This window comes from Rhipicephalus microplus, chromosome 10 (genome assembly GCF_043290135.1).
Source record: "Rhipicephalus microplus isolate Deutch F79 chromosome 10, USDA_Rmic, whole genome shotgun sequence".
In the NCBI taxonomy this organism is placed as follows: domain Eukaryota; kingdom Metazoa; phylum Arthropoda; class Arachnida; order Ixodida; family Ixodidae; genus Rhipicephalus; species Rhipicephalus microplus.
The window spans coordinates 72,723,149-72,748,331 of NC_134709.1; the positions used below are offsets into that span (position 1 = coordinate 72,723,149).

The 25,183-nt window shown below is 43.5% G+C and overlaps 1 protein-coding gene across 11 annotated transcripts in view; it reads left to right on the forward strand.

Moving 5' to 3' along the window:
- LOC142774765 (uncharacterized) overlaps positions 1-25,183 on the forward strand; it is a 227,308-nt gene that overhangs the window by 67,449 nt on the left and 134,676 nt on the right. For 3 of the 11 annotated variants that reach the window (XR_012886552.1, XR_012886550.1, XR_012886549.1), the window contains exon 2: positions 23,140-23,194. The exons of the other annotated variants lie outside the window; for them this stretch is intronic. The gene's annotated coding sequence lies outside the window, so the exon portion shown is untranslated. The remainder of the gene's footprint in view (positions 1-23,139; positions 23,195-25,183) is intronic. 11 annotated transcript variants of the gene reach the window in all.

The window sequence follows — 25,183 nt, forward strand, 5'->3', positions numbered from 1 at the left end:
CCTTCCAGTTCTCGACAGTCTTCCCTAAAAGCAACATAAACACCCGTCGAAAGCCCCGTCCCTATCTTGTGTATTGGAACGTCAGGTCTCTACGACCGTGTGATGCTGATCTGCTTCTAGGGTTCCTTCCAATGAACAATCCACCGAATGTTAGAGCTCTCCAAGAAACCAACGTAACAAATGACAAGCTCAGACTTCCGAGCTATGAAGGCGTCCACAGCTATGCTCGATGCATGGTGCCGTCATGTGGGTCTTTCCAGTGTACGGACACCGCGCATCCATGAAATGCTTCGAAAGCGTCATTGTACACACGATATAATGCACCTTCCGCTGTGATTGACGCAAGTGACTTTTGCGACGCCGATTTTGAATGTAGAGCACTTGCCGTGAGTATCAGGGACACAACAACTACTGTGGCAAGCATATATTTTCAGCCTACGCGAACTTTGGGCATCACATTACTGGAGTGCTTGCTATCTCGATAAAGCCCATGATTTATACAGTGTGGAGATTTCAATGCTCATCATCCTCGTTGGTGTTGTCGCCTACAAGACAATCTGTGAGGGGAAATGAACGAGCTTATTTTAAACATGATCTGCAGACCGTTAATGACGGTCGCCCCTATATGTCGACAGAGCAAATGAGCAATTCATCATTGATCTTGCCATATTAAGGAGAGATATATGTCTTGCTTGGTCAAGAGAAGCTGGTCTATACGGCTCAGATCACCTTCCCATTTGGCTGGTTCCAGAACATTCTCCTAGCCGCTAGAATGAACCTACACAGCGACAAATTGGGCCAAGTTCCGTTAGCTGATGGCAGGGGCGTCATCACACAATTTGTTCAAACTAGTAAGTTAGCACCTATAGCAAGCTACAGTACGACGACTGTGAAGCATAGTTAAACCAAACCTTCACCTTAAGCTCTTTAGACTACCCGCTTGTTGACGCCATGCTCGCAGCGTTCAAAAAGTAGCTCTGATTGGACACTTTGTAGCCGCTTAGTGCAGCCATTAGGCGCCACACGAAACATCGTCGAAGGAGCTGGGCCGCACTTTGTAGCTCGTTGCATATGATGAGTGGTTTTGGAAGTGTATGGAACATATTGAAGGTTCTCCGAACACCTGACATGTGCAAGAATCCAAGTACAGCATTGTGCATCACGACTGGATGGTCTCCTAAAATTCTTTCGGAAGATATTTGGTGATACTTTTACGTGTCCTAGGTCAAGAGAACTCCAGTCATCGTTCCATAAAAATTTTCTGTGGTCCTTTATGCAAGATGGATGAAGCAGAATATTCCTTCGCTGAGCTGTGCCATGCACTTAGCCTCTGTTGTCGTCGCACTGCCCCAGGGGAATATTGTGTTACGTACCAATCCTTGCGAAACATCGACCTGGGGCTTCATCGGTGTATCATGGACGAATAGAACAAAGTGGGGCAAAGAAGTCCAATTCAGGCTGGAGGAAAATCTGTGGTGAAGTAAATTTTAAAGCCTGGTCACTCTGCCCAACACCTTAGGTCATATTAGCCAATATTACTCGTTTATATTGTTATGAAGCTGAATAAATGTGTCGCACTGTTTAGTCTGGACGCCAGATTATAGGAGCTCACTATCATCTCTGATATTATGCGCAAATATCATCGCCACCATTCACCCCTCGAAAGCAAAGCAGATCTTGAATAATCGCTTGAATGTGCTCGAGAAAACAGACATTCAGCATGTGCTCTATTTCTTGACATACAGAAGACGTTTGACTCGGCACCACATAAGGCGATGATTTGTGCACTTGTGACTGTCAGACTTTAAGGTCGTCTGCTGCACTTTGTGCGTGATTTTCCGAGCGAAGAACTAAGTGCGCATTGAAGAAGTACAGATTGAACCGCGCACTATCACTAGTAGCATTCCGCAAGGCAGCGTCTTGTCACCACTTCTCTTCAACAGTGTACTTGCTGGACTTCCGAGCTGATTGCCGCAACAATGTGAATTTGTTGTAAGCATAGCAATTTATGCCGATGACATTACACTTTGGGTCAGTAGTCCGCCACATCATGGTGCACATCTTCATGGTATATTGCAGTGAGCTCCAAGTGCAACCTCAGAATATTAGGTTGAAGTTAGCCTGCAGATTTCGCCTGCGAAGTCACTTACGCTCGCGCATCATCCTAGGCAACGTGCTCGTTGAAGCCTGAGCAGGCTATACCTTGGAGACGCACCGATGCAGGGGGCACACCAACAGTGCTACCTGGATGTAATTATTGATGACCTTTCTTGGCGCTCTGCTGTTACCACAGTGAGGCTCAAATCGCTCGTCCTTGCTCAGGTATTTAGCCACCTTGACCGGTGCGTGGAATGGCATTGGTCAGAAGATGGCTGTAGGTGTACAAATCATCTGTACTGTCTTTAACGATGTATGTCCAGCCAGTCTTGAATGTACTGCTTGCTGTACTGTTAGCTGGAACAAGATAATTGTGTTGTTCTGCAAATAATGTTGCGCTTACCTCGTGAAGCACGATCCATCGCACTACTCACTGAAGCACACCAGTTGCCGCTAATGCTGGAAGCTGACCTGATGGCGCTACATCATATTGAGCGTATAAGCACAGAGTCCTAGATGCAAGAGACTCGCCAACAGGCTGTTCCGGCACCAGTTTTCTTGAATGAGTAAAATGGTGGCTTTGATCGCTGACATTACTGGCTATTCCGACCAAACTATTCAGTTGGCAACATCAAAAGTCACAGCTTTGCCGCAAAGGCGAAGGAATGAACGTGATAGCAACGAATTGGAAGGTCACGCGCAGAATGGCCAGCAGATCAAAACGTGCCCCATGTTTCTCGAGCACAAATGACGCACAAAAAGTACTCACAGGTACAGATGAACGCGAATAAGCGTCTCGGTTGTTACTTCGCTGTGTTTAGAGAGAATGCTCTTTTCGCAAATGGAGGCTGTGCGATGATTGAAGTGACATTTCTTCAGCCTTCGTCATTCGATATCAAACGGTTGTTTAAAATACGACACCTCTATTCGTAGTTGCCAGCCGGACTGGCAGTGATTAATGTCGCCCTTAAGTACGTTCAAAAAGGGTTACCAGTCGAATGTCGTCACCCTTACAAACTCTAGAGGGGCCCTTAGCAGAATCACCCACAACGAAACCGACAGCCCAATTCTATGCAGCATCACAAAATTCTCCAACAGTATTCTTTCACGTGGGGTAACCTAGCTGCAAAGTGGATGCCTTCGCACGTGGGCGTTGCGGGTAATGAAGAAGCCGATCACCTTGCTTCCTCTTGCAACCAAAATGATTGTGACTGCCCATTACTTGTACGATGGTAAGAGCTCGTCTGCTTATATGCTCACACCTCCTAAAGCAGCAGCCAGACCTGCGTGTGGTGAACGCACCGTTCCCTTCCCGTGTTCGTGACCGTGACTTGTCTCGTCGTTGCAGGGCGCTGTTATATAAACTAAGTGTAGGCTGTGTACTGGTGCGTGAACGATTACACCGTTAAGGGCGTGTTCATAGTTCATTGTGCTCTGCTTATGGCTTCTGCGAAACACTTGAGCTTCTCATAGTGCCCCTTTCCGCATCTGTTACGCAGCGGGCTTTGTTTATTGAAGAATATCAATTCCTGGGCCTTAAGTGCATGACCCTAGGCGATTATCTTTTCCCGAGAGGTTGTGCTTCCTGACGCGACTAGGCCCATCAAGGTCTATCTACCTTTATGGAGCAAGCAGACCTTGCCACCTTTTTATGAACGGTGTTTTAATTCTAGTTGTACTTCTCCAAGTCCGTGTCGCTTTCTCTTTAGTTTCCTCTGTTATTTACTCTTTAGCCTCTTGTAGCTTTCTTTCCTCTACTTCATGCCTTCTCCCGAAAGAGTGAGAAGGCGTTGTGCCCCTCCAGGTGGCAGTTGCCAGCTTTCTCTCTTTCTCTTTCTATGTCCTTGTTTACTGTGTATGCAAGTCAAATATATTAAGTTTCTCTTTTTTGTCTTTTTACTTTCTCTTTATTCATTTTCTGTTCTGGCTTGGTCTCTTTTTATCTCTATTTCTATTTGTGCTCATTCTTTCGCCCATACAACATCTTGCATCTCGCACGGGAGGCGAACCGGCACACGGAAAACCGGTGCAACGAAAGAACGGGTGAATACACTATCTTGGGCCTACCCGGGAACCCGGGAATTGTTTGTCCCGTGGGCCAGGCTGGGCCGTGAAAACTAGTCTTTATGTCACGCCTGGGCTAGACCCGGGTCTCAAGCCTCGGGCTTATGATCAGAACTAGGGCCAGGCTTCATTTCAGCTCGGCGCCCAAGACTGTTCCATCGTGTCTTGCGTATTCATATTTGTCTGACATACTTTATCCCGAAGAAAACACCATTTTATGTTGGCCAACCTATATAAAGGAGTCTTGTGATGAACTAGTCACACTGAACTTCTCCATTTTTGTGTCTGTGCCACTTCATGTTTTGCAAGGAGTACGCCTAAAGTGTACTGGCTAGGCACTTACGTCAATAACATCTCACTATTGTGTTTGATATTTGTCATTAGGCACATTCAAAATGTAATTTGTAATCTTTGGAAAAAATTTGGTGCAATGCATTTTCCCACTGACTCATCGAAACGAGAGTGATCAGCGAGCTCCAATATAGCGAATGGTTTTTGAGTTTCCGCGGTTCGCTGAAACGTAACGTATGCACAAAGTCACGTTGCGCAGAATCTTTCTAGGGACACTGTCCTTTTCTGTAGCTTGGCCAAGGCTGCCAGGGGTCATGGGACGCAATATGCATGCAAATAGCGTATTTGTGCCCCATTTTTAACATGTAAGCTTCTGTCTTTTACCGATATGTTTGCGTGGCTCTTGGCCCTGGTCTCCGGTCTAGCGGCAAGACCTTTGTCGGCTAAGAGTCAGTTTTGGTTTTTGAATCCTCGTGTTCCTTGTTAGTCTCATTCAACTGATAGGTTGTTGACGCCCTTTGGAGGTCAAGCAAGTCAGAATATTTTGATGTGTGTTTCTCCACCTGGTCGAGGAAATTCTTCTTGGCTGGCCTTGTTACAGGTAAAGGATTGGCCGCTTGATACCTTGCTACACAGTGGAGAGAACTACGTCCCTGTAGGTCTGGTTACTACAAGGGGGTTCCATTACAATGAAGAATCCAAAGGCGATACAGGTGGAGCTCCGGAAAGCCTTGTCGCTCTTCCAGAAGATCACTGAGGTCCGCAAGTTTGGCCGAGGGGGTATCCTGGGCTGCTCTGCAGACCAGGATTGTGTCAGAGAGCTTCTGAAGTGTTCTGACTTTGCTGCACAGCTGGTGAGCCTGTTCATTTCAGCTCATCCTGCATGTATGAAGGGCATAGTTTGCTAGACGGATACGAGTCTGGCACGTCAAAAAATTCTGGACTTATTTGCTGTAGCTGGAGCAGTTTCAGTCTATCGGAGTACCCGAACGACTGATAAAACAAAATCGCCTACCTAATAGGCTTTAGTAACTTTTGCAAGAGGAGTCAGACCGACCGAAATTAAGGCATGGCCAATTATCTACAAAAAGAGCCACTTTACCCGAAAATTTTGCTGTGCTTCAAATGTTGGTGATTTGGCCACAGCATGAAAGGATGCAGATCAAATGCTGGATGTTGTCTGTGCGGAAAGAGCCATGACAGCCACGATTGAAAATCCAATGATCAGAAGTGCTTCTTGTGTAATGGAGTGACACCATACAGACTCTGCTCAATGTGCCGCAAAGGAAGCAGAACTGGGTGTTCTAGAAATAATAGAGCGCAGACATATCTCTAGGAAGGAGGCGGTAGCAGAAATACATGAAAGAACGAATGGTCACGCAGGCAGGCATAATGTCCCAGCGCATAGCTGCGATGAATGCATCACAAAGTCGATAACTGAGACAATTGAAAAGTCTACTGAAAGGCAATGAAGCGTCTAGTATCTATTCTTTTCGAAGCCTTGGCTGATATGCTAACACAACAGCTAGATCAAATCATTGGCATAGTTTCTGTAGAAAATCGGGATTCCCGGGTTTTGTCGATTTCAAGAAGTACAGGAGAGGAAAATCTGATGGGTAGTCATAAATGTTTCTCCAAAAGCAGGAGCTTCTAAAAATATAGTTCAGGCTGAGTCAGAACCTGTCACAGATGATTGAGAAGACTTTACAGATATTGACACAGAATCTCAAAAGTCTCTGAAGCGTAACAGATTTCCCCCTTCAAGAAAACTCTTCTCAGAACTCAAAATAAAAAAAAAATGCCTGTCAAAGAAGGACTTCGTTGACAACCTTTCAAAAAATTATTTCTTGAAAAAAAGTTTCTACTGCTGATATAGCATCAAAACAGATTCACTAAAAAAGCTGCATTGTAATTGCCGGTCTATTTCATTGACAACTACAGATTTACAATATATATTTTCGTAAATTTCCACAGACATATTGCCGTTCAGGGAAACTGGGTAGCTAAAAATTTTCACCTTTCTGGCAGAATTATTCTGGCTGAATCGGCCGAGTATAGGTGATGCTCTGCCTTTCCTAATGTCAACGAGCTAAGATATTGTATCAGGGTATGGATATGAATTACGAAATTCTGGTGTTAAGACATGACACTACCAGACTGCTAGCCTTTTTATTTTCCTGGTGTATAATTTCCCGCAGGATTTCAGGACTCGAGATGCCTTGATATCATGTTTTTATCAAGAAAAAATATATTAATGTCTGGTGAGTTCAATACGCACCTTGTGTCTTGGAGCTTCAGATCTGCTGTATGTGGCAAACGTTTGTGGGAATGGACGCTTGATAACAACTTTTCTTGCTTGGATTCACATGCTGCTACATTTGTTGGAGGTAACACTAAATTGACTACAGACTTGAAATTTCCGAGCTCCTCTTTAGGTATATCCTCGTGGAATATCTTAGATTATGCTACAAACAGCGACCACCTACCATTAGTTTTGAGAGGTAGTTCCCGAAGGTATGTTCGGCCAGAAAACTTTACTGATTTGTAAATTATGTAAACATGAAAAATACTTTAAAACTACCGTAATTTCTCGCGAGGACATGCAGGAAGATCTTGGGTCTTTAAGTATGTCTGTGTTATAAAACTATCACTAAAAAATTCAACGTTTACTGTAAACTCGGACACAGCCGAATCTTTAGGTCTATGGTAGAATTTTGATTGTGTTAGAGGGTATAGAAAAAAAAGCGGCTTGGAAAAGCTTTTGATTAACCAATGGCCCTAAAACTGGTATTATTACTCATTCAGAGCCGCTGATTTCAAACGTACAGCGCGCAAAGCAAAAGACGACTAGGATATGAATAAACTTACCTATCTGTCTAAGCCTAGAAATAAGATAGCGCTTTTCAGGTTTTTGCGAGCGAGAAAAATGATTCCGCAGTCAGAAAATATTGATTCTGCCAATATGCCCCCTCACGCACTCTACGAGTTTTTTGAGAATGCGGCTAAAGGCCTGAAAAACAAGTTTAGGACGATAATACCTAAGCCTATGGTGAAATTAAAGGCAGATGAGGATTTCCAGGAGGCATCTTTGGTGCTGAGCTGGAACGTGCTTACCTCCCGCTGCTGCTGAACCTAATGGGGTGACCTCTATGATAATAAAAGTGCTATACCAAATATCTCCACATAAAATCGTAATATTCTTAATTTTTCACTGAAAAATTCTTGGATTCCTACCGATTGCAAGCTTTCCCAAATAATTCCGGTAATAAAGAAATGAGGATTAAGGTTTACCCTGGTGTGATGGTTAAAAACATTCGCCAGTATGTTTGTTGATAGCGGACGAGAAAGGATTAACATCAACAATGGATGCGAACAAAAGAAGCGTTATATTGTACACTAGAGAACGAAGTGGCAGGTGAAAATAAAACTATATGTCGAACCCTACACGCCAAGCATCACGCAACATGTACGAGAGTCAGACCTCTATTATGCGGAGTGCTCGCGGCTACGCTTGCTCCGAGTCCAGCGCGTGTAGTTCTCGGTTCGCAAGAGGAAACCGCTGCCTCACAGTTTGGGTCCCCGTCGTCCCGACATGATGCGGTCATCGACGTGCGCGAGGGCAAAGGTGGCACGGCTAAAGCGGCTGGAACGGCTGACGGCACACGGATGCGCTACCGTGTGCAGCGCCGTTTAGTCAGACGTCGCGGCCAACCCAGCAGTCAGGGTCGCCACTCCGGAGGTCGAGGATCAGGCCACGGCTCCCGAGGACCACACCCGGTAGGTCTCGCCCACGAACCTGCTCCAGGCCACTGCACCCAGGCAGGAGCCGTTCGGCAGGTCTCGACCTTGGACCTTGAACGGACACACCGGAGCTCGACCTGGCCGACACGTACGGGTCTCACGTCCGGCTCAGGAACGCTGCCAGGAACTCGTCCTCTCGAGCGGCGTACCGCTTCCTCTGCCTTCGTGGCCTCAACCCTCGAGCTCTCTTTTCCGCACGTTCCTTCTTCTTGGCCAGGGCACCGCCAGGTACCCTCGGGTGCACACTGCAGCTCATGAGCTCATGACACACGTCTGAGTCTGGCGCGTCACTCGGCACCGCTCGGCGATCCTAGATTCAGCCAGCAACTCCCCTGGCATCTGAATCCTCGGCCACCCTGAATCCTCGCCCGGCTCCGTGCTCCTCTCTGCGCACCCCCGCGTCTCGCCCGGCAGAACATCTCGCTCGTCCCTTGCCGAAGTGCGACGCTCTGGTGACACCGGCGCTTGATGGCATGGGTGCGACTACGGTGCAGTCAACCCGCATAGGAGACGCGATGCTCCATGCGGGGAATGGCCAGCCCGTCCAGCGAAGAGAGTGCGCCGAGACGCGATGCTCGACGCAACCGTGACCATTAGCCAGGCCACGTTCATCGCTGTGTTGAACGGCTGACCGTGGAGACGCCTCGCCGAGATCCACGATGCCCTTGGCAAGGAAGAGAACAGCAGGCCAGGCCGCGCCCCGAGAAGCAGTACTCGTGCCGGCAATGCCGCCCCAGTTGGTGGTTGGACGGCAGCAGCGTGGACGGCCGCGTTCCCGGGCCGGAACCTGGCTCGCTGCGTCCGACGCTTCGGGCCGCTGTCTTCCGTCTGCCGCTGCTTCGGCTCGTCCCCAGCCACAAAGCCCACTGCCACGTGATGGTCGCCCGTGGCCCAATCGTGGCACGCCACCTCTATGGGCCACCACAGGTCATCAGCTGATTCGCTGACACTCACGCGCACATTACACGCGCCTTGCCCCGCACTTCCGTCGTTGTCGTTTTCTTCACTCATCACAGCTGGTTAGCATAAAGCCTATTTCATTGACGTCTAACCTGGTCAAACTTGTAGAAAAAGTTCTGAATACCCGTATAATGAACTATATAATGAACATTCAATATTGAACCTTGGTCAACTTGGTTTTATATCGGGTTACTCCGTATGGTGTGCACATGTGGATTTGAAAAATCGCATACAGCTGGCTTGGCGTCGGCACACTGTGCCCTCGTGAATCTAGACTTAGCTAAGGCGTACGATAAAGTGGAGTATTCTATTCTAATGAAGCAGATGCAAGACTATTGCTTTCCAATATATGTATACAGCATGGGTTACAGCGTTTGTAAGAGAGGATGCTCTTCTTCGGAGGATGCTCTTCCAAAAGATAAAGGCAGACACGATGTGTTATCACAAGGTTTTACCACCCATTTTATTCAACATATTGCTAAGTTCCATTCCAACTTATAGAAATATTCAAACTTATGTGTATGCAGATGATATTCTTCTTTGAAACAAATACTCCTCTGCACTTTTTGTATCAGGCATTACAAAATTAAATAAACATGGTGGAACAATGGCTTGCAAATCTCTATATGTCATTGAACGGCAAAAAAAAAACAAGGTAAACTGCTGTCGTTTTCTTTTAAGGACCCCGTCAACCTTTCAATAATGTATCGCAACGAGCTCATTCGCTAGGTCAATGTCCTGAAAAACCTAAGCATCGTATATAATAGCACACGAAATCGGAAAAGTCACATAGCCTAAGTTAGGTGCAAAGCGACACGTGCCTTGGCGTAGTTACAAAATAATTAGGAAACAGAAAAACAGGATCGCAAAGAAATATGTTGATTGTGATTTAGAAGGTGTTTGTACAGTTTATTATAGGATTCTGGTTTGTATTATTTTCTGGAAGCGCGCTATATGAAATCACAGTTAATAATATTAGAAGGAGAAGCTTTGCGCTTGTCTTAGACTCCCCAAGTATGTTGAAAATATTGTATGTATGTGGAAGCACGTCTTCCACCTTTGTTGACTCGCTTTAAAATACTTACAGTTCAAACTTTTTAAATTTATATAATTCGCCACTGAGACATGCACCTTACGTTTTTATTCAAGAACGAAGTAAACTGATTAGGATATGCGTATCATGTGAAGCATGACTACATGCCATGCTCATAGCGTGCTCGCGGTCGTTTCACTAGTTGCTCATTTAGCACATTTGTTATTACGTGGCGTGAATGGACGACGAATGTAAATGACAGGTCTAAACATGATAATCATGGCATGCGTGTCATGTAAAACTTGACTACATGCTACGCTCATAACATGCTTGTCATCGCTTTGCTAGCTCCACATTACCAAATTTGGCATAAGTCGACGTGAATAGATGACGAAGGTAAAGACACATCTAAACATGATAGTAATGACATGGAAGTCATGTATGGGATAATTTACCTCCGCCTCGTAACGTTGTACTCATCAACCTTCCTCTTTCGTGCTTCGGATATCATCGATTACCATTCCGCGTGGTATCTGCCAAATTTTTCAAAATGTGCATATCACTTATGTGGTTTCTTGCAATTTTTTACTTGCGAAAAGTGTAATAAATCTGGCTTTTATCTAAACGTATTCGCCTGTGCATTTGGTAGTAATCGTTTATGATAATTGCTTATATCGCCAAGTCTGGTTAATCAATCTCTTTTTCTCAAGGTCTCCACACCCACGTTCCCCAGGCCGATAGAAGTGACTATTTGCTCACCTCGATGAGTAAGACTTCGGGTTTCGCAGTTTGCTACCTCATTGGGGTTAATTGCGGTATTACGTGGAGCGTTATGCACTGAGAAAGAGAGCAGGCGCCCGCCGTTCTTCCCTGCAGTGCGAGGATTTCTGTCGTAAATAAACGCTTTGCAGGATATGTTTACAAGGCAGACCATCTGGTGGCCGCTACACAAGCTCAAAATGGGTACAATAGTAATGCAAAAGGCAAATGCATATTTTATGACTGCCGTTCAATAAGACCCGTACAGGATGGCCAAAAAAGCAACTTTAGTTTGCACAAGTAACCAGCACGGCGCCGTTGGTTTAGCTCCAGTTTGAATAGAAGTGTTTGCCAACCCGATTAGAACACTAGCCTTTTGGCCGTCGGCAGATTTCAAAGTGTCGTATATTCGGAATATTTAATCAATAACAGTTGCTTCTATCTTGTGCTTTACCGTCTGCTGGTACACATTGTGATATTCGCTTTCTTGCAATTTTGCCTTGGAACGTTGGCAACATGTTTAAAATCTTTTTTTTTATCATTGCTTTACACGGCACCCTTACAGTAAGATTTTTCTGTCAAGGCGGTTCACTGGCCTTAATAGCACACCAATGTTGCTGGCATCTGTTCTTATGTGTAATCTCGAAAATCCCGCAAACACTTAAGCAATTAACACATTGCTAAAATTTTTGAGGACAACAGATTTTTGTAGCAGCGGCTTCAGACTCGTATAATGATGTCTTATACTTCACAAGACTGTCGCCCTGGTGTGTGATTTTTGTGTTTGTATGTGCAGTCTTCCTTTTTCCTCTCCCTTTTTTACTCTTCTGATTTCCCCATCCCTTTCTTCTGTGCAAGGTAGCACACACTGGTTATGCCCATCTCCTTAACATCCCTGCTTTTTCCTATTTCGCTCTTGTTTTCCTTGCTTCTTTACTGTATTCAGATTAGCGTCATAATACTATAAATAGCTTCTCCTATACTTCATTCGGCAGCATGTCGCCTGGCCCTCACTGCCACCCATACGCACTTATAAAGATCTGACCAAGGATATCCCACAACGTGCTTGATTGTCCAGAAATGATTGCCGCGACGAAAGCCTATAAGTCGAAGCTATGTTGAGATCTTTAATGGTAGCGATGCTCACTGTTTTCAACAGAATAGTGATTCCGTCATTACAATGAACATTACAAGAAAGTGATTTTGGGTGTGCAGTGAAGCACGGAAACCTCTCCAAACGGGACGAATTATCAGGGCTCCAAAGAGAACGAGGAAGTGCACTATGGAAGAAAGTATCTAACAATACCAAATTCATGCAAAACTGAAACTTCAAGCTTTCATGGCTGAACTGTCACGAAGGTGCAGCCACAAAGGAAGCGCCGCCAACACAGTTCCTCCTCTCGTTTAGCTCGAGGTAGACTCGAGGTCGCTCTCACTGCGCGCCACAAAGTGCGAAACGCTGCATACTATCGACCAGGTTGGCCGATTCTCAGAAGGTGTATGCACGGAAAGTGGACAAAGGCATTAGCAATTCAAATTAGAGATGCTGCAGCACAGCGCTGCCCTTTTTCACGGGTGGTTTCACGAAGTGTTCGACCTTGACAGTTGGCTTGAGAACTCTCGGGAGCCAAGGCAGAGATAGCTAAACTTGCGCGCTTCTTGCTACGTGTCACCTGTAAACATGCGGTGCTTTCAGTGTGCTCTAAAATGTTTTTATTTTTATTTATAATGTAGAGCAAAGAAAGCGAATGCTGTTCTCGGTTGCGCTCTTTCGCCTGTCATCGCAAAAAGTGAAGTAAGCTTGCTTGAAAATGACTACTTCTGTCGGTGGTTTAAAATACCACTGATGGGAAGAATTTTTTGTGCACAGTAAGAGAGAGAGAAAAAAAGAGAATAAAATGAGAGAAAGGCAGGGGGGTTCATCAGAGCCTCCTGTTTGCTACCCTGCACAGAGGGAATTGAGATTGGGGAATAAAGATATGAAAGAAAGCGAAAAGCGAAATAGATGCGCGAAAGAGAAAAGAAAAAAAAAGTGAGCTGGGATGTTATAGCCTATTCAATAGGCCACTACCACGCAAAAAGTTCAATAATGCCTTCACTGATTTTCTGTACCAAGACTGATCATGTCGCCTTTCAAGCACTGACTGTTCTGAAAAGGGTCTGTCGTCAAGGCGAGCTAACGCAGCAGCTTGTTGCCGTCTTTGCACGCAGGGCAGTGACATAGAACATGCTCTATCGTTTCGTCGCTGCCGCAATTATCGCTAGCAGAATACTAATTTTTTTTCAAATCGACAAGGTGATTACTACACTAAAGCAGGATCAACAATAGATGACCCTTATGTTTTACGTGGCCTAATTTTCGACTAGATTCATTTGCTTGTTTGCAACGAGAAAAGAGCCTTGCCAAAAATTCTCTCGTTTTTTTCATAATGCCTATATGTTTCATTTTTCGCTGCAGATTTTGCCATGATTTTGTTATTTTAGTAAACCATTTAGGTACAATAATATCCTAAATATTTGTGTTTTCTTTAGCTGCTTGTGTTCTCAATGTATCAGCCTGAGGGGCGCCTCATGACAATTGGAAAGAGAAAAAAAGCTAATGTAGTTCCTTGCTACAGAATACACAAAATAAAATCTTCGCAAAACAGAGGTAGGCTTGTGATAATTGTAATGAAGTACACAAGATTATTCTGAGCTCTTGCTGCTTGAACAAATATCTTGAAAAGTACTCTTCCGGGCGTTACATACATGCTTTTAAATTGATAACGCATGAGAGGTATAATTAAATAGGTGGGAGCTATTGTTCCGGTGTGTATCGTGTAAAGTTCAGGGAATCCTAAAACATTGAAGAGAAGTTTCAGGACAGCGGTGGAAACCTGTCGGCGGGAGCCAAGCGTTATTAAATCTGACTACTTTCACTCATGATTTAGGAAAACAGATTGTGCATAAATATATTAACGCAATTATTCTTGAGAATAATGTATTACGAGGTAAATACTTATATCCTGTCGGCGATCCGCGTCAAAGTTTTTTATCTGGCGAATCAGTTGATAGCTGTTTGATGAGTTACGGAAAAAAAACTCTGCAATGTCGCTAACGAAATTGCCTTGACTTATTCGGACGAAGAGGACATTATCGGAGTGCCGGTCAATGAACAGGTCAAGAGAGCAAGTTACGCTGGGATATCTGAATGACAGAAATATTTAAACAGTGGCAATAGTCCTTATTTAGCAAAAAATATTGAGCTTTTGCCATGAAAGCAAGACACGAGGTTATTTTCGTAGCATTTATTTCATTAGCCAGACAAGGCACCACGAGTGTACAATGCTAATTTCACTAACCTGAGAAGCCAAGAAATGGAGCGTGTTCACGGACTCTAAGGCAGCACTACAGTGTTTGATATTCGCCTTACGCCGGGGACCTCATGAACAACTAGTGCTGGAAATCAGAGAGCTGCTTCACCACCTCTTCAACGAAGGACACAGAATCACGTTTCAGTGGCTTCCAAGTCACTGCGGCATATTGGGCAACGAACATGCCGATTCAGCTGCCCGATCAGCACACGAAGATGGTGAAGAAAAATTTATACCATTTTCAAGGACTGATGCTGCAATGACCATCCGAAAAATCGCTAATGCAGAATTAAAATCCCTGTGGGACACCGAGTGCTTACGGCACACGCGACTGCGTAGCCTGGACACGTCTCGTCGACTCCGGCCTCCGTCTGGACTCTCTCGACTCGAGACAACGGTGCTTTGCCTTCTATGGCTTGGTGTCGCCTTCACCAAAGCTTTCGCCTTCCGAATCGGCATGGAAGACAGTGCTGCTTGCGGTCATTGCGGCAGCGATGAAACTATAGAGCACGTTCTCTGTCACTGCCCTCGTTACGGCGTGCAAAGACGGCAACTAGCTGCTGCGTTAGCTCGCCTTGACGACAGACCTTTGTTTGAACAATCAGTGCTGGAAAGACGACATGATTTGTGTGCTCAGAGAAAATCAGTGAAGGCCTTACTGATCTTTTTGCGTGGCAGCGGCCTATTGTATAGACTGTAGCACCCAAGCTGCCCCCCCCCCCCCCGCCTTTTTTTTTCGCGCGCGTCTATTCCCCTCTTCGCTTTCTTTCCAATCTTTCTTCCCCATTCCCCCTTCCCCAAGTGCAGGGTAGCAAACCGGATTCTCTTTTTTGTGGTTAACCTCCCTGGCTTTCCCTCATTTGATTCTCTCTCTCTCTCTCTCACTAAACCTGGTAATGTACTATCCGCGGCTTACAATGAAGCAGGTTGAAGATTTGTTTCCAAACATGCAGCAGGTATACTGTTGTTGTATTACAAGTGTTTTAATGAACGAACTAATCATCATTCAACAAAAACTTTCAGGTATGGTGTCTCATGATGTGCTCAACAATGGAATCACTATTGTTAACAACGGTAAACAGAAAAGGGCTGGTCAGGAAATTTTTGATCTTCGTGGCTGTAATACAATGTATAATAAGGAAAGCAACGCTTGGTTTTTAGTGTTTATGGCAGCGATCAACAAAGACTGCTGCAAAACCTCCTAATGACACTTTCCTGAAGGCTACTCCGACCGCTATAACGCTGAAAGGTAATGAAACTTATTAAAACTGAAAGTGTGTCAAAATTTATGCAAAAAGATGCTTAACATGCTATTTTACTTCACATTTATTTTACGTTTGTAGGAGAGTCGGCTTTCAGCAACCATACTTTTAAAATATTTGTTCAGCCATGCGTCCAAGTATTCTCCTAACTTCGTCGCAGTATTTCTAATTGAAGTAAATAATGCGACATACTTCGAGAAAATGTTGGTTAAGTGCTATAGTGCAAACTATATTACGCCAGGTCAACCTGTGTTGGTTCAATGAAAACTTTAGAGTAGTTTGTGTAACATTCTCTACAAAGCCGCTTAAGCAAATATGCTTTTTGTCAGTTCAACTGTCCAACTTTTTGAGCGTAATTATGAAACCACTACCACCACGACCTCTTAAAGTTTCTGATAATATTCGCATATCGGGATTGGAGCAAGACGCAATAAAATGCCAAAGCCCCAAAACCTTTGTCCGTATTCAAGCTTCTTTACATTTTTTTCCTGCAAGATTGACAACCTTTTGTATGCCCCATTGTCTCATACTACCATTGACGAAGTAGACGTTTTGCAGAAAATAAGTTAGTAACCAATGCAGTGTAGCAAAGTCCTTGAATAGCAAAGGCTCTGTTTTCCTTGAAACCCCATATAAAATACGAGGATATAACCTTCATTTCGCGTGAGTACGTCCCTTTTTAAGGCTCACCCTGTTCGATGTGGGATATTATTGGTAGTCGTCAAAAAAGGCCTCTCCCAATCATCATAGTGACAGCGCTGTCATTGGTTTAGCGGCTGCTGGCAACGAAATGAAACGAATGTCCGAGTAATCATTCTTATGGTAAACATATGGGCAGCAGCTGGTTACTCCATATAAGAATCTCCATATGAAATACTGAAGGTACTGCAGCCGTGGCCACCACGGATAAAGAGATGAAAGGACTTCGTTCCTAAAAACTCTAATATTTGGGAGGAATACTGAGTGGACTGCACTGAATGAGGGCTCTGAGATTGTATGAGTGCTTTGTTAAAATCAGAACTTTCGAACACACCGAATACGGAACAGAAGACGATTAAAACGACCCAATAACAACAATTAAGATCAAACAAAAGCAAAAGGTTTTGGCCCCCGTAAGAGATCTTTGTTCACAAGTGAAACTCACTTTTCCCTTCTTCTTAACAAGGCTACAGTGTGGGGGCCGTGATTTATTGCTTTTATTTTGCTTGTAATTTTTCTAATATATATATATATATATATATATATTTATATATATATATATATATATATATATATATATATATATATTCGGGATAATATTTATCTCAACCAAACGCTTTAGTTTTCTTTTTTTTCTTTCGTTTTTCTTCTCTCTTTTTTGGTTTTTTTAATTATCATTTTTCTTCTCTTCTGATTCCGCCCGGAGCACGTGTTCGGGCGTGCGGCATGAGCACGCGCATTCCGAGAAAGGTGGACCACTAAACGAAGTAAAATGACACATCCAAGCCCTGAGGTAAAAACTTAAAAAACAAACTCCAGTATATATTTAATATTTTTGAGCCACAGACCGCAGATCGTAGCTACGTGGCATGTGCCTATCCTGCACGTGCTGAGCTTTGACACGCGTAGCGCTTGTTTGCTGTTCTTCTCTCCCTTTTTTTCCCTTTTTCCTTTCTTTTTTTATTCATCCCACCGTTCTGACGTAACCCTCAAAAAAGTTAATTAGAGCGCGAAAACTTGACACGTACACTCACACACGCACACACCGACGCATCGGACACACAGCGCTCTGTGAGCGATGTGTGGGTATACATGGGTATGTACGTGTGTGAGTGTACGTGTCAAGTTTTCGCGCTCTAATTAACTTTTCGAAATGCTCTACCAACTAGCCCAACAACAAGTTCTCTTAGATTGACGTAGCCCTCCTCACCAGGCTTCAAGAGCAACTATGGAGGGGGAGAACCGGTGGAATGCGACAGCGACAATGATCACAAGGAATGTATTGTGGTATTCTTTACAAGCTACCAGGAAAGCTGATGAGAGGGGAACCTGAGCAGTCAAACTTTTCATCACTGGAATTTGCTTAACTTAGCCCCCTGGACCAAAAAACTTGCCATGATTGTATGTTGTTTACCACACTTTTTTTTTTACAAAATGCACCTGCCATTAATAGTACGCAAACGTGGTTGTTTGACTACTTATCAGTGTATAATGGGTGGTATTGTCACTGGCCCAGGTGCGTTTTTTGTTTTTTGTTCCTTTTTTCTCTCTTTTTTCTCCTTTTCTATTTTTTTTAATGCACGCGCTATATGTAGCACGCACACCTGGCCGTTCGGCTGCTTAGCAGTGCATGATGGGTAGTGGGCCACTGGTATATGTAGATTTTCCTTTTCTCTCGCTTTGTTTTTTTCTTTTTTTCTTTTTTCTCTTTTCTTTTTCTCTCGCTCTCTCTCGGCTGGAAGTTGGCGTAAAAACGCGTCGGAGCCTACTAAATTTCGTCTGATGAAGATTGGTCTCCGATCGAAACGTCACCAATAAACAGTTTTTAGAGGCGTATACCTATTTTTCTTATATATATATATATATATATATATATATATATATATATATATATATATATATATATATATATATATATATAGGAAAAACGTCATTGGTGACGTTTCGATCGGAGACCGATCTTCATCAGACCTGATGAAGATCGGTCCGAAACGTCACCAATAAACAGTTTTTTAGAGGCGTATACTTATTTTTTCCTTAATTCTACGGCAACCGAAGCCAGACTCTTTATATTATGTATATATATATATATATATGTATATATATATATATATATATATATATATATATATATATATATATATATATATATATATATATATATATATATTCAAGTAGACCGTTCGTGAGAAGTCACAATGTAGTTGATTTCTTTCGACGTTTCAGCCAGAGTCCTGCCTTCATCAGGAATTAAACACTAGCCATTCCATCGGGTCGCGTTCCTAATACAAACCCGATCCAAAGGGTATAAAAACCGTATCACCATTGCCATCGCGAGCTAGGACTGTCTGGTTCTGCTGCGACGCTGCCTATTTGCCCGACCACCTCTTGCTCCTTCTGTCCTGACGCCGCTACCGCGTTCGCCCTGCGTCTATATTATATTTTGGTCGAGGTTCAGCAAACTATATTGCTCAAAAGCATTATATTTTAGGCACCTTGCTCAAAAAAAGTTGAGATGCCACTAACGAATATATCACTTCGTACAAATATTCGCTTCGAAGCGAATATATCGCTTCGCTTGGAACTTCATGACGGTGCCAGCGGACTGCTCATCTCGAACCTGTTGCAATGTCCTGTAACACTGGTTCGGGGTGAATACGTCAGGCGTGTTTACAGTCTCGACTCTTCTGCAATTATCGACATGCCGACTGGTCCTTCCGCCGAAAACGTAGTCGCCGGAGTGACTTGTGCCTTTTCGCCGCAGTTCAGTACGCCTGTCGTACTGAGCAGCTCCATCACCAACACGTTTATCGTTTCACAGCGCACTCACCTTCTACGACTCCTACACAAGTTCCGTTCTTTCTTTGACATCCGGCCTTCTCCCCTCAGCCGCACGCCGGCTGTGTGTCACTGCATCGATACGGGCACCAATGCGTCACTGCGTCAAAACCCTATCGCGTGTCTGCTACAGAGCACCAGGTTATCAACGATGAAGTTGTTGACATGTACAAGTGTGGCGTCCTACAGCCTTAGAATAGCCCATGGGCATCTCTAGTCGTTCTCGTTAAGAAGGGCTGGTCAATTCGCTTCCTGTGTTGACTACCGTCGTCCTAAGAAAATAACTCGAAAGGACGTTTACCCCTTACCGAGAATCTCTTCTACTAACTTGCGGAACGTCTACTAGCAAGTCCTTATGGTACCTAAAGATCAACCTAAGACGGTCTTTGTCACACCTGATGACCATTACGAATTCGAAGTCATGCCTTTTGGTCTTTTCAACTTGCCAGCAACATTCGAGAAGATGATGGACAATCTTTTGCGTGGCCAGAATTGAAAAATGTGCCTATGCTACTTAGATGAGGTGGTTATAATTTTACCAGATTTCCCCACGCATCACCGTAAGCTAGATGAAGTACTACAGTGCCTGACTGACGGTGGCTTTCAGCTCAACTTGAAGAAATGCCTCCTCGGCGCGTGTCAGCTCTCATTCTCGGCATGGTTCTGTCTAAAGACGGTATTCTTCCTGACAGCGCCAAGCTTATGGCAGTTGCAGACCTCAGCCTGCATCTCTGAAGGAGCTGCGCAGCTTCCTTGGCCGCTGTTCGTATTTCGACCGCTTTATTCGGAACTTTGCGATGATCACCACCCTCTTGACAAACATCTACGGAGTGACTCAAAATGTTACGCTCCAAGTTTTATTCGATGTGAAGATGCTGGCAACTATACACTTGAAAAGTGCGTTTACCTATTTTTTGTTGTGCTTTAAAAAACGGTGTATTGAAGCTATTGTCGTTTTAACGTCGAAGAAATTTGAACGGCTTTACTTTTGTCGTAGCTTTTTTTTCTCGTTTTTCAGAAGGAACCTTTCCTAATTTTGTGCTTCACTCTATGAAGTCGCGATTACTCACTGTCCCCACGAATGACGAGAATTGATTAAGACGCACCATTGCGAAGCCATCATTGCACCACTGCGTCTCATTTGCTGACTGGAAAAGCTCGTTTAAGAGTAAACAGACTGTATCAGCCACGTTCTTTCTTTAGTTAATTTTTGTCTTACATTTTGGCATTCAATCCGTCTCTTCCTCATGGGGTGACTTTCTGGTCGGCTCTGCTTTTCTTTAGAGGTTGTCTCTCTACCGTGGTTGTTCACTCCATTATATAAGCGTTTGAAAGCTGTACCTTTTCTATATACGCCCGCCGCTGTCTCTATTTCTATCGCAGGGGTCGATAACACATGAATATACTTTGTGCAAATAAGACCTCATCAATATGTAATGCCCATCTGTCCCGGAGAAATAAAATGCCTGCTCAGGAAGTCTATCATTCAATGACACGCATTCTGTGCTTTCATTTTCTCTGTCGGTTCGCGTTAAAGAACCCCAGGTGATTGAAATTCCCGGAGCCCTGCACACTAGCGTCTCTCATGATCATGTGGTGGTTTTGGTACGTTAAACCTCATATATAAATGAATCATTTTCTTTCTCATATAAACTTCAGACTTTATCGCTTACTCTAGTTCTATTTTCAGAGATATAACATATTTCTTCGTACGTAATTTTTTCGCCCTACATATATAGGCAGCCATTCAATCATTGTGTGCTAATGTAGAGTAAGCTTGTGATTAGCTATCCTTTGTTGGTAGTAAATGCTATGTGTACGCAAATTTGTATGCGTTGCGTATTAAAAAAATCTTTCACGTAGACCTATTATAATATTTAAACGAGGACAAGCGCTTGACCACTTTTGTTTTTTCAGCGATAGTCATCAAGAATTTGTGAATCCAAGGCAATATACCGCAGTGTTTTATATACAGTTGTACGATATTTTAAATACCCATTTTAAAATTGTGAGTAGGTGAATCACTGTAAAATACAGGAAATGTTTTGTGGGCTGAGCTCACTTGAATTTACACATACGAAACTCCCCACTTGAGTGTTTCCAACTGCTAGATAATATTTTCTCATCTGAGATACCTTAATGGCCCTAATGGCCCTTGCCAGCCTCATAGTTCCAGCTGCCTTTATTTAACGCTACGTAATCTTGAAAATAACATTTTTCCTTTAATTTGTAATTGGAACTTTCTCAAAATGCGCATCTCTTCTGAACCACTAGTTGACGATGTTCCACATTACGAAGGTGCAATATTGGGCCTGTGATGCCCTCCTTTAGAAATAATGACAGTACAAGATTTGTAATGTGAACTCTTACTTGATTATTAAAGTAGATTAAAGCTAGGGTGACATCAAAAGTTGATGTCACCCTAGCCAAACGCCATTGCTTAAACCATGCCAACTCGGTTTTGCGAGTTAACCAAGTTTAGTTTACACGTGGCACAAGCGAAACTCAAGGAGGCTGTAGTACAAGCTTTTTGGAAACACTATTCTCAACCAGCGCACTAGCACCGCATTAGGCGTTCACTCAAGGCGTCACATAAACGCAGAGCCCATTTTTCTCACAAGAACCCACATACGCCGGTAGTATAGTACGCACGGTGAGACATATGTGGAATCACCGCACGCGTAAGGCCCCAGCAACGTGTGAGTTAGTTGTTGCTAAGGCTATGTGGTTCTTTACCCTCAAAGGATGCCACCTTCAAGATCACATGCCATGTTCTGCATATCAATCATGTGGCGTTGATTATATGAGAAGTCAGATGACAAACACTCTCGAAGTCATTCCACAAGTCAAATCTACAATCCTCGCTTACCTATATTAAGCGTGCTACTGTATTCTCGTGTGCATTTTTCATTGTATCTTTCTTTTCTCGTGGTGTCGTCTAGAGCAGCGTTCCTATGCCCGCTGTGAACTACCGTGTAAGTGATAGAGCAAATATTTTGTCAGCATCAGATGCCCTTGTGATGCACACTTATGCTTAGTCCACTGTAGCCTTGCCTCGGCAAGCCAGCCGGGTGGTCTCCTCCGTAGCTTGTCGTCACAGATGGTCTGTAACGTGAACTACAGAAAACACAGAGTGGTCAACGGTAGCGAGCTTGTAAACCTAACCTATACAGTGACAGACCGTTTGCACCTAGTCGATTGAATTTATTCGATATGCATATGCTCCACTTACTGCCATCTTACTCGATCGACAGGAGTTACATACCTGAATGGTAATGCCGCATTTCGTTTGCTGATGTGGACATTGTTGGGTAACTTGGGATCAATAACGTATCATGGTGTTCATCCCTAAGTGATCCATGCTTTGTGACTCGTCCTGTTCCAATTAGAAAAGGCATACAAAGTTTCAGTGTAAATTTAAAACAAACGCAGAAGCATTGAAGTATGTCTTTGTCTGAATTTTTTTTATCATTTACTAAGATAGGCGGGTGTTTCTTATTGCATTTGTACACTTGCACGAACGCTGTGACCCACAAATTTTGGCCAGTGTTGCTTTGCAATAGGCAAGCCAACTCTGCACTACTTGTAAGGTAGTTTCTACTCGGCCAGCTCAGTTGTACTCGCAGCGTGCTCTGCCAAAGCGAAAGAATCCAATAGGATGCCTCACCCCCTTTTTTGCAAAGAAGTCGTTGCTTCGCTTCGTTCGATTTCCTCGCGAAGGTGAACCGAGTCATCTTCATCGCTTGCCATATATCTTTGATCGAAGTGGAGTAACCTTACGACATTCTCTCTTCCACATTGGCTGGAAAACTTTTCTTCTTTCCTCAGCAATACCACTATTGGGGCAACCACGCAAGTGCTGCGTCATAGGAAACCGATTCTGGTTGTCCCATTCTACTGTATTGCTTTTTTTGCCATTCACCTAAATTTCTTCAGAGCTCCTATTTTCTAACTGCTATTCTTCTTTGTCAATTCATTGCAGTAGACAAGAACAATGACAAGAGAAACTTTGCTGAATAGTTTTTTTTTGCCAAAAGGTGAGCTGCATATGCTTGTTCAATAAAACAAAATACTTCCATGAACATTGAAAAAAACATATTTTTCAAAGCAAGACTCTTGTTTTCTCTCTAGAACTCACTAACTTTCCATAAAGCGCCCGCAAAGCTACTTAAGGGGCTTTATTGTATATGTAATCGAGTACCTTAGTGAAAAGTTTTTTTTTCCAACGCAATTCTTTCAAGACGTATTTAGAGCGTGGTGGGTACAGCACACAAACTAGATGTTTCTTTTCGCTGCGGTAGTGCAGTAGCAAAAGTGAAACTTACTGAACGCAAAAAAATTACTCCCTCGATCCAAGATCAACGACATTCCGGAAGAACTTTTATCAGCCTGTTAAGACGTGCATTTTAATAAACAATGACGCTGAAAGATCGTGGACTACATTTTCGGAAATTCTGAAAGCCATGTGGTCAAAGTGTTGTTCTAGGGAAAACTAAATAAAGTGCTACATATATATTATAATGGGAATATCACTCGTGTATTACATTACCGTAACCCGTTTTTTGTATTCGTGTAAAAAAAGTGACAAAAACTGAACACGCGAGACTTAAGCTCAATCCTGGCATATGTGTTTGCACCAATAATACTTTTTAATGTCAATAAGTGCCACTGCCCTTGAAAGCTGTACAATGTAGTGTTCAACTTTCAGGTATGCCTTACTTGTATGAACCGTCTTGTGAACGCGAATGAATGCACTCTTATCGCACTTCTGTGTGACGAGAATTGAGGCTGCCGGTACTTTACTTTAAAACCCTCTACACATACCAAGCAGGCGTAAAACGGGTGTTTTACAATTTGAAAGTGGCATTATCTAAGGAATATGTGACCAGAAAAAAGACACCGTAATCGACATGCAAATCAACACAAATCTTGCTAACACAGCGGTTTTATGCTAAACAGAAACAACCATAAATACTTCAAAAGTATCTTATCAAGTCTAACTGGGAAAAGAGACCCTTTTTGTCGCTCTAAGAAATGCAATGTGAAAAGCGCGCAGTGTTTTTCATCCACTTCACTTATGCGAACGTACAGCTCTTAAGATATTGATATGATTCTGCTTGCACTGAAACCCTACATACTCAATTGACCCCGGACGAGAAGTATCTACGTTTATTCACAATTTAGTTATATCTTATAAATATTTCAGAGCTCGCAAAGCTATTTCCTTAGCAAAATTGAGGGGCATATATATGGTTAGCCGACGATAACAGGTCCTTAGTTCTCTTCCTGGACCTCACCATTCTGCCAGAAATAATCGAGGTACATAAAGCGCATATGTTTTTCTCTGTGGCCTAAATGAAGAATAAAGAATACTGGAATGTGTCAGACCAATATAAGGTAGAAAAAAAACGCAATATGTTGTGACAGCAGTCTGGTGCGAGCACACTGCAGGGCGGGAAAATTCTCTGAAAGTTCGAAAGTAGAGACTGTGACAATGAGAGAATTGGCGGAGATGGCTTTAGTTGACGGGAATTCCAAAATGATTACCCATATGCCGTCGACAAGTTTCTTATGATGAGCCGGCTATTGTCACCATCAACACGGCTGCTGCTGAGCGTGTAATCTGTGAGGCTGCCTATAGACGGCGCTTGAAAGGAGCGCCTGGGAAAGCAAGCCATCAGTTGCAGTGTCAGAAAGAGAGCTCTCTTTTTTGGGGTGTGAGGGTCGGCATAGCAAGCTCAGTGCTTGTTAATAGAATTTTGTATCTTTGCATCTGCCATTATTTTTCCCCGTTTCTTTTTCTGTTCCCTAAGTATATAGTAGCCTTCTTGTCAGTAAACATTCAGTCGGAAGGAAGACTGCACTTGTCCCGTCCTTTTCCTCTCTACCGTGTTATTTTCGCACTGTTAACCTCAAGTTGCTAATCTGGGTGTTTATCGTGCCTTTCGTTTTGTTGACTGTTCGCTGACTATCTAAGGGCCGCTATAGCAAACGAGCCACCTCAAGAAGTTGATTTGATTGATTTG